This window comes from Amblyomma americanum, chromosome 3, assembly GCF_052857255.1.
Source record: "Amblyomma americanum isolate KBUSLIRL-KWMA chromosome 3, ASM5285725v1, whole genome shotgun sequence".
Taxonomy (NCBI): Eukaryota; Metazoa; Arthropoda; class Arachnida; order Ixodida; family Ixodidae; genus Amblyomma; species Amblyomma americanum.
In genome coordinates, this window is record NC_135499.1 from 139731451 (window position 1) to 139746100 (window position 14650).

Genomic DNA, 14650 nt, shown 5'->3' on the forward strand with positions numbered 1-14650 from the left:
TCTATATTTATGAGACGCTTGAGTAAACCTGGATGAGTTTCCTCCAACAGTACTAATTATGAACACTGGACACCTTGCACCCTCATCAAGCACTAACTAATGCCCTCGATCGAATGCAAGGTCTTTTATGGGCGACTGGTGGGAATGCACTACGGTAACATTTGCACCGAGCATTCTGCGTGTGTATTCCTCAAATTTTTCATTTGAGGTGCAACAGACACAACCATGCAGAACTCCGAAAACAACGAGAGCGCTCGGCTGCTCGAGCGTTCCAGTTACGATCGCCCACAACCGGCCGCAAACACCCCAAAAGATAAGTTATTATGGAACATGGTATTAGCGCAAGAAACAAGGACGAAGGGAGAAGAAAGACAACACGAACGCCGGTGTTGTCTTTCTTCTCCCTTCGTCCTTGTTTCTTGCGCTAATACCATGTTCCATAATAATGCAAACCAACTAGCCCAGCTGTCTACCCTTAGTGGCAAAAGATAAGTGCCCAGCGAGCTTCTTCTATACGCAGGAGAAACTCTCAGAAACGCCTGGGGAGCATAGCAGTTGATATCGCTGAGCATGTGAACGCGCACTCCCCTCTCTAATCACTGGTTTATCTCGCTTCAAGTATGCTGCGCCGCTCGACGTTACCGCAACCCACGCACGCGTGCTTTGACAATATATAGCCTTATCTACGAGCACCGCGGAAGGCATTTGTTTATTTATTTTGCCAAAGGAGCAGCGAGTCAGGCATCGTTTGCGGCGCCGCCCGCGGGCTTCTTCGTCGCACAGAAGTGCGCTATAGTCTCTTGCGCAATCGCCTCGCTTTCATTTTCGGTAAACACGTACAGTTGACCGCACACTTAACAAGAACACGCCGTAAACGCTTTCTCAGTTGGCCTGTAAACAAAGCTTATAATTGGTTTTTTGGAGAAAGGAAATGGCGCAGTATCTGTCTCATATATCGTTGGACACCTGAACCGCGCCGTAAGGGAAGGGATAAAGGAGGGAGTGAAAGAGGAAAGGAAGAAGGAGGTGCCGTAGTGGAGGGCTCCGGAATAATTTCGACCAACTGGGAATCTTTAACGTGCACTGACATCGCACAGCACACGGGCGCCTTAGCGTTTTTCCTCCATAAAAACGCAGCCGCCGCGGTCGGGTTCGAACCCGGGAACTCCGGATCAGTAGTCGAGCGCCCTAACCACTGAGCCACCGTGGCGGGTTAAACAAAGCTTGCGTTTTCCTTTTCCGGTGATGCGCGCGTGTCCGTCGGATCGGTCTATCCAAAAGCGCCAACGTTTAAAGTATGCAACCAGTGTTATTAACTGTATATATGGCTCTTAGAAGCGCATCATATGCGCGTTAACATCAAGCGTGCGAGAAACTGCAAGCCGGTGAGCAAAACAAGAAAGCCTCTATCTCGTTTATAACTGCAACTTCGCACCGGATGACAATCCCTTCGATGCTGTTGGTCGTTCAGGGTGTTTGGAAGCGAATTAATTATTCTGCGAGCAACGAAGAACACGTGTACACAATGTCATCTGCAGTTCTGCCCCGATTGAAGTTGCAAAGCAGCAGGAAAGACGAGGAAATGCGCGCTTATTTTGGCAAACGGATATAGACGCGGAGGATAAAAACAGGAAAGGCACATCGTTCAAGCGCAGCCTTAAAAAAAAAAAAAAAACTGGTATGACAATGAACATTACGTACTGAAAATGAGTGCGATCTTATTGGAAACAAAACGAGGCATGAGCGAGCACACATTATCATTGAAACTAAAGACAGCAATGCGTAGAACAAATGGTCGCAAGCTAATGTAGAGATGAGGACAGCTGCGACAAAGTGTAGGTGCGTCTAACAAAAAATAAGCAATATATAAGGCACGTGGCAGGAAACATTACGCTGGTACACAATCTCTGAATGCACTTACCGCAAAAGACGTCTGCCTCTCCGGAACAAAGCGTAATTAGTTCCTATGCTACGGAGTCTGACAATAATTTTCGCGAATGAATAAACCAGAAGCAACAGACATAACAGAAAAGGTGTAACTTCATATGTTTAACATCAGTTGAAACTTGCTTGTAGCTTTCGCTTTTGCACAGTATACTTATCTGGCTGTACAGAATCAGAACTTGCAATTTGTTTCGCACCAGCCGCGGTGGCTCAGTGGTTAGGGCGCTCGACTACTGAGCCGGAGTTCCCGGGTTCGAACCCGACCGCGGCTGCTGCGTTTTTATGGAGGAACAACGGTAAGGCGCCCGTGTGCTGTGCGATGTCAGTGCACGTTAAAGATCCCCAGGTGGTCGAAATTATTCCGGAGCCCTCCACTACGGCACCTCTTTATTCCTTTCTTCTTCCACTCCCCCCTTTATCCCTCCCCTTACGGCGCAGTTCGGGTGTCCAACGATATATGAGACAGATACTGCGCCATTTCCTTTCCCCCAAAACCAATTATTATTATTTGTTTCGCACAGGTTTATCGCAGTGAATATATTTGGCGATTGTATCAGCAGCGTTATTTTTTATCTCTCTTGCCGTGCATCGCCCCGCCGCGGTGGCTCAGTGGTTAGGGCGCTCGACTACTGATCCGGAGTTCCCGGGTTCGAACCCGACCGCGGCGGCTGCGTTTTTATGGAGGAAAAACGCTAAGGCGCCCGTGTGCTCTGCGATGTCAGTGCACGTTAAAGATCCCCAGGTGGTCGAAATTATTCCGGAGCCCTCCAGTACGGAACCTATTATCCTTTCTTCTTTCACTCCCTCCTTTACCCTTCCCTTACGGCGCGGTTCAGGTGTCCAACGATATATTGAGACAGATACTGCGCCATTTCCTTCCCCCCCCCCCAAAAAAAAAACAATTATTATTGTCGTGCATCACATGCCTATTGTTACACTTGAACCTGTATACTCTCCGTCGCAGCCGTCCCGGCTGTTGTTTTGCAGCTGTTCTTAAGCGGCTCGTAATTTCCGATTCCACGCTTACCGACGCTGATTGGTTATACGCGTTCACTTCTGCTAAAGACTCGAATCTCGTATACCTATCATGAGCTTGACACATTCGCCCAGAGCCGAGCAAGGAGTGCTTAGTTGTAATCAGTGCGACAGAGGGTGTTAGGAAATCTTCCCCCCTGCGCTCAGCTCCGCAGTGTTGCGACACAACACAACGCACGTGGACAGTGCATGGTCCAGACCGCACTGCGTCCTTTGTCTCGTCGTCGAGGGCACTGCGAGGCGCCCCGCAGTACAACGGCAGCCCGTTGCAGCACGCGGGCCGAGCGACGGCCGCCGACCCGTGAGAATGGGGTCGCGGGGGTTTCCGCACACGCGAGCCGCAGAGATGGGGGGCGACCGGCAACAGCGCTCGCAGGCCCGAGGAAAGAAAGAACCACTAAGTGTTGACTGTGACTGGCCACTAGACGCTTTATTTTCGGACTTGTGTAGATACAGTCTTCGTCAAAAGTACGCAGCCCAACGGATCTGCTTCTGAGCCCTGCACACTGAACAATTTCGCACCGACCACGGTGCAAATCAGTTTGTCCCCAGACGAACACCCATTATCACCTAGTGGGTGCTGTGAAAGGGTGCAGAGATAAGCACCCTTCAGGAAGGGTGCACCGCATGAAAGTTTAGAGGGTGTACGTCAATCCACGGCTTTTGCTTCGAACCCGCATTCGAACCCTTCGAACCCGCATTCATAGAGATGTTATAAAAAATAGCACCCTTTAATGCGGGCGCAACTATTACACCCTGTGAAGTATCATCAAATGCACCCTTCCCTACTCTGCAGCCTTTTTTAGCAGCCAATAAGTGGCAATGGGTGTTCGTTTTGGGATAAGCTGATTTGCACCCTTATGGGTGCTAATATTGTTTAGTGTGTGCTGTGACATTCCTTGTGTGTGCTACGAGGTTCCGCGTTCGACGGCGCGGCGTAGACGGAGACCCAGATGACAGCGGCATCATCAATTACCCAGCCATGCTCGTTGAGAGTGACGACCAGAACGAAGGGGTTTAAGCCCAACCGGACCCAACCGGACCCGCCGCCGCCGCCGCGGGGAAACGGGCTTTATCCTCCCCAATTGGCGTGGCGGTTCCAGGGGCGGCCCTCCCGAGCACATTCCAGGACAAGGGAACTGTCAGCGGGCCAGAGCGCGCCTTACCTTGAGGAGCGAGTGTCAGTTGATGGATGGAGAATGGAGGCCGGTGACCCGCGGGAACTGTCAGCGGGCCAGAGCGCGCCTTACCACAGCCGACGCTATGCGCTACCTCGAAGACAACCTTCTTTCCCTCGGACTCAACACGTGAGGGGGGCGAGACGATAAGTGCGGTGGTATGCTTGTGCGCCCAAGTGAAAGCCCTAGCCCCCCTCCTTCCCCTCCGGCGTGGGCGTCCTCACCCTAGGGAGTGTGGAGAAGAGGATATAAAAATCGACAAGCAGTACGGAAGAAGGACGCTCAGGACGACATCGTTCGCCAAGAGGGCCTTCAGCGCCGAAGCCCGACGGCGTGCAGCTTCTGCCAGCAACCGCTCGAGCCAAACTCCGGAGCCACTCCATCGCCCCCATGAAGTCGTCGGCACGTAAGCTCGGACGCCCAAGCCTCTGAATCTTAATCATGTATAATTATTGAATATATCTGTTTGTTTAAACTGAGCCATACGGTGTCTCTTTGCCTCTCCGTCCCGTGTGGACCTGCGCATTATGGGGGTCATCACAGTGCAGTGCGGCTCCTCTTGTATATTCATGTGACCCTTATCTCACGAAGGCAGAAGGAATTTATGTCCTCAACCCTCCCAAGCTTAGGACTCTCAAATTGTAAAGAGCCCCGCTATACGACTTGGAAGCAAACCTTTTGGGCTGTATATTTTTCACAAATACCGTACATGCATATACATTTACCGCAGTCGACTACCGCGTATATGTCAGGACACTACGAATGCGTATTTGCCTATGTGCACATATCATATTGCGTATGTAGTGCGTGAATGACCTTTAGCCACGCTCTATACCTGGTCATCGTATATTCTTCACCCTGTTTGTTACTACCTCTCTCGTTAACCATTTCGGGTGCTGAGCCCGAGGACGCGGGTTCAACCCCAGCTGCGGCGGCCGCTTTACGATGGAGACGAAACGCGAAACGGGCCCGTGTACTGTGCAATGCCTGTGCACGTTTAAGAACGTAAGTGGTCGAAAATATTCCGGAGCCCGCCGCTACGGCGCCTCTTTCTCTCTTACTTCTTTCACTCCTACCTTCCTCCCTTCCCCCACGGCGAGGTTGAGGTGCAACAAATTGATTCTTAAGTTAGTATTTCTGTTGAGTTGTCATGACAAATTAGCCACCGCATTTCGATTGGAATTCAATTGAGCGAACTCAGTCGTACGAAATCTTTACCAAAATTTTATAAATAATTTCTTCGGGTAAAGGCTAACGAAATAACCCATACGCCATATATTTGAACCTTTCTGAAACATCACGCATACACTCCAAACCAACAATGTAAGCGCAACTTCCGCTGAAATGTTCAATTATTGCCGGAACACCAAATATCAGAGCAAACACCCTCTGCCAGTGCCAGCACTCTCGAAGGAGCAAGTAACAACAGTGTCGTGGAGACGGCATTAAAACGCAGCATAAACATGTTACACTCATACATACATTCACCTGCCTCAGGAAAGGTTAACTATACGAAGGCTGTGCCAGGTGGTGAGTTGTTAATAGCCGCAGATTTCGAAAAGAATCTCGGCGCCATTGCCACAGTGTGCGAGTGGCACTGACAATGAAATTTAACTGCAAAATTATGTTAGTTGAAAGTGTGGTTACTGCTCGAACAGCGAGGAAAAATGTATTAACAGTTCTTAAAATCCAGGCTTCACACAAACTTTACCTGTGTGGAACATATTTTTCGAGGTCCAGCAGTTCTTTAATGCTTCAAGTCAATGTTTCATAAATATGGCTGAAACTTTCTACCTATAACACTATACTGATCAATTTTTTTTGTTGAACGTTCCATGAGAACTAAGCTTTATAGAAATTCATCATCATCAGCCTGACTACTCCCACTGCAGGGAAAAGGCCTCTCCCATGTCTCTCCAATTAACCCTGTCCTTTGCCAGCTGCGGCCACCCTATGCCTGCAAACTTCTTAATCTCATCCACCCACCTAACTTTCTGCCGCCCCTGCTACGCTTGCTTTCTCTTGGAATCCACTCCGTTACATGCGCTGCAGTACATGCAGTAAATGAAGTACATGCCCTGCCCAAGCCCATTTTTTCCTCTTGATTTCGACTAGGGTGTCATTAACCCGTGTTTGTTCCCTCACCCACTCTGCCCGCTTCCGGTCTCTTAACGTTACACCTATGATTTTCCTTTCCATGGTTCGCTCCGCTGTCCTTAACTTGAGCTGAACCTTTTTCGTTAGCCTCCACGTTTCTGCTCCGTGGGTGAGTAGTGGTAAAATACAGCTGTTGTATACTTTTCTCTTGAGGGTTATTGGTAAACTGCCATTCATGGTCTGCGAGAATTTGCCATACGCGCTCCACCCCATTCTTATTCTTCTAGTTATTTCCCTCTCATGATCCGGACCAGGCTCCAAAGTCTCTCAATTTATCTTATTTTTACTTTTTTACTTTCTTATATTTATGCGCTATCACAGTGTTGAAAAGTGACATCAAAGTTGCGCAGTTTGAGAAGAAGTACAGGAACGAAACAAAAAGTTGAATTCTGTAGCAGGTAACGACATGCATGTCCGCACCGCAGCAGGTGGCGATAAAATTATCTGCGTGCTCCCTTCAGCCCCTTCCGATCGTTTCATTGCTTCAACTATATACCTTTTGTTATTTCGCCCCTCACTTGATGTTGCAAGCTCTCTTTCAAGCTTCGTTTGGTGCTGTTCACTCACTCGAGAAAGGACCGGAGGCACAGGGTACACCTCTCGTTTTTTGATCGTTCTTGAAGGTATCATCAGTCTTGATTTCCGCGTTAAGTAAGTATTACAAAGCGGGGTATTAAAAACATTCAGAATATATAACTTGAAGTTACCTCAATAGTGCTCTCAAAGCGGTGTTTGTTTTAAAGGGTGCAAGTCGCATCGTGTACTGAAATAGGCCGCGGACGCTCGGATGCATGGTTTTACAAAAAGGTTGCCAAGCTAAGGCCACCCATGAATATCGCCTCGGTTAATTGATGAAGCGAATTGATCCACACTGCTGGATCTAAACCAACATATAAAGCACGTTATAAGATTCTAATGGCCGGAAGAGGTAAGAGCAACAGCTAGCCAAACCTCAACCGGTTTAGCCAGCCTCAGCACCTTCCGCCCATTTTCTCACACTCTGCGCCACAATGCCCAAGTCCAACAGCAAACGTTACGAAAAAAATATGTCACCCAAGCGATATAATTGGGGAGAAAGGAGTCTAGGCCTGCCTCTAGGCTCTGGGTAGGTCAGCTGCATTACAGGCACCCGAGCAAATTGAACAGGTCACTCACACTCTGAGCGGAAGTGAGCAGCCCCCGGTTCATGCATACATGGATGCGAGGGGGGAGGAAGGGGGGAAGGGAAGTGGGACGAACGAGTGAGCACGTAGGCGTTTGTGGCGTCCCGTGCTCTGCCAGCTGCCGTAACGTGCATTAACATCGTCGCGGCGTTCTGAGCATTTTTTCGTCGCTCTGCTCACATGTGCACGCCGACTTTCGTAGCGTAATGAAAACATAAGAATATATGAAAAGTGCGAAATAGTTGCCGCTAACGCTTCGTGGAAATCGACATGTACAGTCATGGACCAAAGTTCACGATGTGGGTTCACGAAAAAAAAAAGAATACGTGCCGCCTGGCCAATCAGAGCAACGGAAATTCTGAAATTGTGGGGGACATGCGTGCTTCATCGGCTGGAATGATTATGAGCTGACTGGGTAGTACGGGATGGCGGAAATAATTTTTTACTGGAAACCCGCATCCGGAAAAATTTTTGTCCATTACCGCACATCAAAGGTACCTTGTCCTTCACAGTGGTTCGTTCATTATCAATTTAATTTAATTAATAATCCCCTTTCTGGGTTTTCCTAAGCGCTGGCATGGCTTCTTGTCTCGTGCACTCAAGAACCAAGGATGGCAACATGATGGTATACACTCATGTTGCATGACTGTCTCATAAGAGCTTACAATAGATTGGTAATTTGAATAGGTGTGGGAATATTAGAAAATTTCAAATAACGAATCGAATATCCTTCAAGTCGATCGTATTCAAACTAGTAAAATAGTCTGCGCTCAAATTTATTAGAAAGGAATCGAATATGCTCTCAAACGTTCCAATACGTTTCGAATAATTGGCGTGAGGTTCGTGTAAGACCCACCGTAGTTTTCTTCGACAATTATTCCAAAAACGGGGCCACAACGACGCCGCGTACTAGGTGAAGGGTTCAGTGCCGCAACGCAGTCCATTCATGTAGTATGATTGTAGATTTAAAAATGGGGAGGGGGGGAGGCAGATTTTAAAAATTTAAAAATCACAGTCGTAACAAGCGGTCGCGTTTTGCCCCACTCTTCCCCGTGCTTGAGTTTACAACTATTTCGTCGCGTACACTGCCATTCTCGCGTGCAGCACATCCACGTCGCCGCCAGACTTGCCTGCCTTAGTGCATTCCCAACATTTCAACCTCGCATTGCCCGTTTTTTTTTTTTTAAAGACGCGGTAAGCGTGGGTCACACTTCATACAATGTGGCCAGTAAGACGTCCCTCCAGCGCCTGTGTTCTTGCTTGTCGCTTCTAATTTTTCAAGATAAGAAACTAGAAGCCAGTAAGTCTTGACCTACATTTAGAACTTACCCACACCTTGAACCATGCTGTTGATAGCAAGCATTAAAAGCGGTTAAAACGTCCCTCGTGCAGTCTGAAGTATACAGTAGTTCCCGTGAGGTGTACACTGACAAGCCACACTTTAAGACATATCTTTGGGCAGAAAACGGTCTTAACCGAGAAGATAGCGGTGGCCACCGGGGCTATGGACACAGAGCCCTTCTTCTTGAGACCGCTCCGACCAGCACAAATCCGCAAGACCAGCGACAGCTACTCTAGCGGGCCTGCAGGATCGCGGCGGCACGTGGAGCCCTGGTCTGAGGGCTTACTGAGGAAGACAGGAATATCATATTTAATAAAAGTTTTTCCTCCTCCTCCTCCTCAGATCGAGGTGCAAGAATCGTGTGAAATTAGTTTCTACTATTGTACCCGAACACCAAGGACCCTATGTACACAGTACTCCATACACATCACCACAGTTAGCGTATAGACGTGGGTAGGAGGACAAGTTCTCCATGTTATCCTGGCGAACTTGGAATACTACAGAAAGTTGAAGGAAAAGAAGCGGTATAACGAAGATGACCTCGTGTATGCCTATACATACGCTGGTATACCGGAGACGTATTAGCGGAGATGTTTACTGGAGGTTTACCGGACCCCTTCTGCGCATGCGCTGTGGCTCCCCCTACCCCAACAATCCCACTGCGCATGCGCAAGAGGAGCCCGGTAAACCGGTATACGTCTCCGCTCGTACGTCTCCGGTATGCTAAAAGCCTCTCTTGCTATATCCAAGTCCGTCTGCGGACGCACGAGCAAATACGTACGGACACGTGGGGTACAGCGGACTCGGGAATGTGAAAATGCAAACTCATAACGCTTCTCGTGCATTGAAACAAACTGTTGACCAAGAGGAAAATTTATTTGTCGCTGCACAGAGCGAAAGCGACACCCGGTGTTCCTGTTTCGAGGAAACGATACCAGCCCTACAAAATAAGACGGCGTCTCAACGACCCGGCGAAAGAAACAGTGACTGATCCGACGGATGATTGGTGAAGCACGCAAAGTTATAAAAGGCAGACGTCAATACTGAAGCGGGGGCTGCGTCATGGGCCGAACAAACATGCACGGCACTTATTTATGACGGTAATCAAGCCGCCTCCATAGCGCATCTGCCGGAAGGCCGCAGTCGAGAGCTCTGTCACCAGGTTTCTTATTATGTCAGCTGCTGTGAGCAAGGTGTATAGTGTTTATGATCGAGACGAAATGGAAAAATATCGACTCTCATTCCATTTTACAGCGAACTTCTTGAGACATCGACACTTCGGGGTGTGGGATGTTATCCATAGGACTTTGCTTCGTAACCAAAAATTCCCTCAACTTACTCTAAATCCCCTATTTCAGGCCCCTTTTCCGAGCAGCAGCTTGAAAGCTTTGTCAGTCCGGAAGAAGTGGGATAATTTCTGTTAGAATTCCCTGAACCTCCGTAAAAATTTCCTTTCAGCCAGATTTTACCCTAAAATTCCCATCCCGGCTCTTTCTTGTTTGTGCGTGCGCGCGTGCGTGCGTGAGTGGTAAATTAAAAAATAAGGCCTGCGCTTAATTAGAGTCTGTTGTTTCTGGTAAAAACAGTGAAACGCTGAAAACTTGATGGAAACGCAGTTTAATTTCAGAAAATCGGTTTTAACCGCAATCGCGTTCAGTCCATCTGAGGCCAGCATAACAGTGATTGCGAGTTGTTGCTGCGTGCTTGGAAACGGGTTCCCTACCCCCCTCGGATGCTGGAAATATTGCGCATTGCGAGCACCAGGGGGTGGGAAAAAATAAGAAGGCTTCGTGAAATGGAACCAACGAGGCAGCCTTTTACAAAAACAAATTTTATTGCCGCTGACATACGGGTCAAACAGAAAAGAAGTGGAAGCACAGAGTTCTAAGAGCGGTGGTTCTTGGCCCCCGAGGCGGTAAAAACTTGGCAGGCGCACAATAACACGCGGGGAAGATATACGCTCCGCTTCATCGTAACTTGGAAATGAGAGGACACAACGGGAACAGCAAGTTAATGAGTTGCTGGCAGTCGTACGGTTGAGTACTCCGAAATTAAATGCCTCTCCATGAGTTCATGTGGAAAAATTGTACGGCAAAAAAAAAAAAAAGAGAGAACGCGTTTAGTCACAGATAACAGAGGGCGAAAGTATTTCTGAACACGTGTATAGTCTGCCATCTGAAACATGATATAAGCTTACCCTTCCATGGGAAATCGAAAAACGAATATTCACGAAAAAAAACCTATGTATGTGATAAAAAAAACTAACTGAAAGAAAAGAGCCGGTGAGCTCCATGCGGACAAAATACTGTACTCACGAAAAACTTTTGTTTCATTTGAAATCCAAAAAAAAAGTACTCCGAATTTTTGTAAAATAACACCAAAAAACGCTGAACTGCGTGTTACAAGGCTAGAAGTTTCACCACACCGGTACTCCATAAACAAAACAAAGAGCGTACAGAGACTTCGCACCCTGTGCTGCCTGCACCATCTGGGCTTCGTTGACGGTAAACAATTTTGACGGTAAACAACTTATATTTATGCATTGTATCTATAGTGCACTTTGCACGAAAAGAAAAAGCAATCAAACATCATTTTACTCTAGGAGACCGTTAATGCAGGAAGCATGACCAGGCTTTCGTCCTACACAAAACTTTTCCCCGCGAAAACTCACGATGGTTATTGGCATCATTTGTCAAGAAAGACAGTCATGCGACGCACTACGGTTCGTTCATTATGTTCCGGAAGAAAAATGGTTTGTTTCAATGAGCGGTTACAGGATTTCGCATTTTACTTCATTAAATTGAGAAAAGTTCATGGGTTTCTAGAAGAAAGGTAATGAAATGGAGGAATCGTGCTTCTTTCCTTATATAATTTATTCCGTTACAGCCGGTTTTGTCATAACGAGACAAAGTGTACGCGGACCAACCTGACTCATCAACGAACCGAATCCAAATGACCCACAGCCCCACATTCGCCCGCAAGCCGCCAGTAGAGCAGAGCTGTCAAACCGCGCCGTCGAACGCGCGCGTCACGCCCACGCACGATCGCGGTCGGCGCACGACGCGGCGGATAACGCGGAAGTTTACTGACCCAGCACGTAGGCATGCCCACGCGTGACGTCATTCCCTCCGATTCTCTCAGTACTCTGCAGCCTCGCAGCCGCAAACGGCGGCAAGTTCGCGCCTGCAATAGAGCTCCCGAAACAAACGCCGCAATATAGCTCGTCCGTTAACGAACGCCTGTGCGACGGTGAACGCGTCCAAAACGACGTCACTAGCTGACCACGATGTGCCAGGACGTTTGCAGTTATTCGTCTAGTGTGTAAGGGACGATGCGGCAACGAATGCATGCTTGAACGCACGTGCGGGCGCGCACGCTGGCGCAACGAAATCGCGAGGCGGTGATGAACAAGCGAAAGCGAGCGACTCTCACCTGAAGCAGCCGGCGACGGGATCAAGGACGGCTCGAGCCTAGAAACCCAGCGCTCCGGTGACACCGATTCGCGCGCCTTCAGGTCGCGGCGGGAGAGACACAGGCAAGCAGTCAAGCAGGCATGTCCGCCCCCTGTCTTGGCTCCGCCGGAGACGGCTAAATCGGGGATCTCTGTAAGCAGCACGCCGATCGCTCGCTAGCTCGCGCCCTGCTGACTGCCACCCTCGTAAACAACGCTGCGGGCAGGCAGGCTCGAGAGCGGGAAGGAGCCACCGTCGTCTGCTCACGAACTGGCATCCGCAACGAGCTGCGGGCCGTTGCCGTTGCCGAGGGGATGCGACGCGTTCTGCGCTCTCGGCCGGTCGGCCGCGTGTATTCGGTGCACAACACTTTCTCTCCGTGTGACCCCGCTCTCGGCGGCGATGGGGACCCCACTCTTTTTCCTCGGCCGACTGCTTTTAGCACGGCGGCCGCTGCCAGCCGGTGGTGTTCGCCGCGCTTTCTTCGCGCCAGCTGACACAACGTTTGACGCAATGCACTCTCCTCTCTCTAAATACGCGCGGGGGGCACGCGGACACGTTTTGGCTCCACGCCGTGAGTGCGGAGTCTCGTGCGATTGTGACCGAGATTGTGACATTGCGCGACTTTTTCCAAGGACGTCGTCGTTTGTAGTACGCTTTTATTCGTTGTTGTCGGAAACGAAACGAGCGTTCGTTCAGTCCGCAAAAGAGATGGAGACAGTTTACGTCAGGTCATTCCTGCAAAACAGAGGGTAACCTCAGTTTCCACTGAATTATGGGATGTACCTGTTATTAGCATTGCTAAAACACCCTCTGAACAGGCCTTTCGCGACCTCAAGGTAAGAGACAGCTCTTCACAAGCATGGCCATGTGGTAACGTGAAACTGGTAATTTCGGGTAGTTTCGTTTTTGGAATGTCAACATTCCTGTTTAACTAGAAGCTTTCGTGTGTTACCGTGCATCGTCAGTGACCTACGTGGTTTGTGAGAGTTGCAAGCGAACGGGCTTCTCCGCGCTCGATATAGTTAACAAGTTTGCGACTAGCGAACTCGTTGATTAAACAAGGTGACCAGGTTAGCTAAGAACAGCTGTGTGAATCTAGTACATGCATCGCCCGTGTCTGTTGCATACATATATGCAGCGTGATCTTGCGAATTTGTCCACTCCCCTCAATTAAGTGCGTGATGATCAGCGTTTAATTCAGCTAGTTGTCATGCACATACGGTTTTACTGTCAGCGAAGAGCGCCTCAATTGTTAGCGACCGCCCGGTTCTATAGCCCTCCGCCACCGCTAGAGCAACGGCTTCTTCCTCGGCCTCTGCTACCGTGCAGTCTCGCATAGACGCGATGGTTATTTCGTGCCGAGACGAATCGACCACCATGAATAATAATAATAATAATAATAATAATAATAATAATAATAATAATAATAATAATAATAATAATAATAATAATTGGTTTTGGGGGAAAGGAAATGGCGCAGTATCTGACTCATTATCGTTGGACACATGAACCGCACCGTAAGGGAAGGGATAAAGGAGGGAGTGAAAGAAGAAGAACGGAAGAAAGAGGTGCCATAGTGGAGGGCCGCGGCGAGGCGCGTTGTGACGTCACGTGCCTCGATGGAGTACCGCCACGGCGAAATCGCGAGTTTGCGGCCAATAAAGCTCTCGGTTTAAAAACTTTCTTCTTTAAACTTCCCACCTGTACACTGTCGGTAAAAACATGGATGCAGGACAAAGGTCCCATTGTCCATTGGTCGACAGATCGTTTTTTTTTGTTTGTGTAAAAAACCTGAAACAATACCTAGATCGTGTGTTTTTAGATTGTTGGGTTGCCTTTTTTTTCTGGGACGTGCTTCAAAGAACTTTAAAAAAAGATTTAGCATTACATCCGCATGGCATCAGATTTTTACCGGCAGGAAAACAGGATATCCCTTATGACACTATTATGCTCCTTGGCCTCCATAGTTTATGAAAAACAAGGACACAATTCAACAATGCAGATGTAGTTGTGAGATCTCCACGTGAGCATTTCATTGAAGGTGTCATAAGTCTGAGGAAAGTGTATCGGGCACTGCCTGATCAGCCAACATGGATAAATGTGCTTGATGACTTGATTGAACTGAAAAACATTTAACTCGCCGTGTCAGTGCAAGTGTTACTGACATGTTTTATTTGTTTGTACCCGTTGTCAAAATGCAATAAAGAAAAAAAAGCGTCGGTAGTTCAGTGGTAGAATACTCGCCCGCCACGCGGGTGGCCCGGGTTCGATTCCCGGCCGACGCATTTTTTTTCCCTAGGGCACTAACGTGAGCACCTGTAACATGGGTTTCTGGACGCCACTTTTTTTTGGGCGACTCCAGGTTGCGTTGCTGGT

At 48.6% G+C, this 14650-nt stretch overlaps 1 protein-coding gene and 1 non-coding gene across 2 annotated transcripts in view; one reads left to right on the forward strand and one right to left on the reverse strand.

Annotated features, from left to right (window-relative positions):
- LOC144125009 (serine hydrolase-like protein) overlaps positions 1-12679 on the reverse strand; it is a 39325-nt gene extending 26646 nt beyond the window's left edge. Inside the window, exon 1 of the mRNA XM_077658031.1 lies at positions 12252-12679. The gene's annotated coding sequence lies outside the window, so the exon portion shown is untranslated. The remainder of the gene's footprint in view (positions 1-12251) is intronic.
- Positions 12680-14488: 1809 nt separating this feature from the next.
- Positions 14489-14559, forward strand: TRNAG-GCC (transfer RNA glycine (anticodon GCC)). The gene has a single exon. It is a non-coding gene; the product is annotated as a tRNA-Gly (tRNA).
- The last annotated feature ends 91 nt before the right edge of the window (positions 14560-14650 follow it).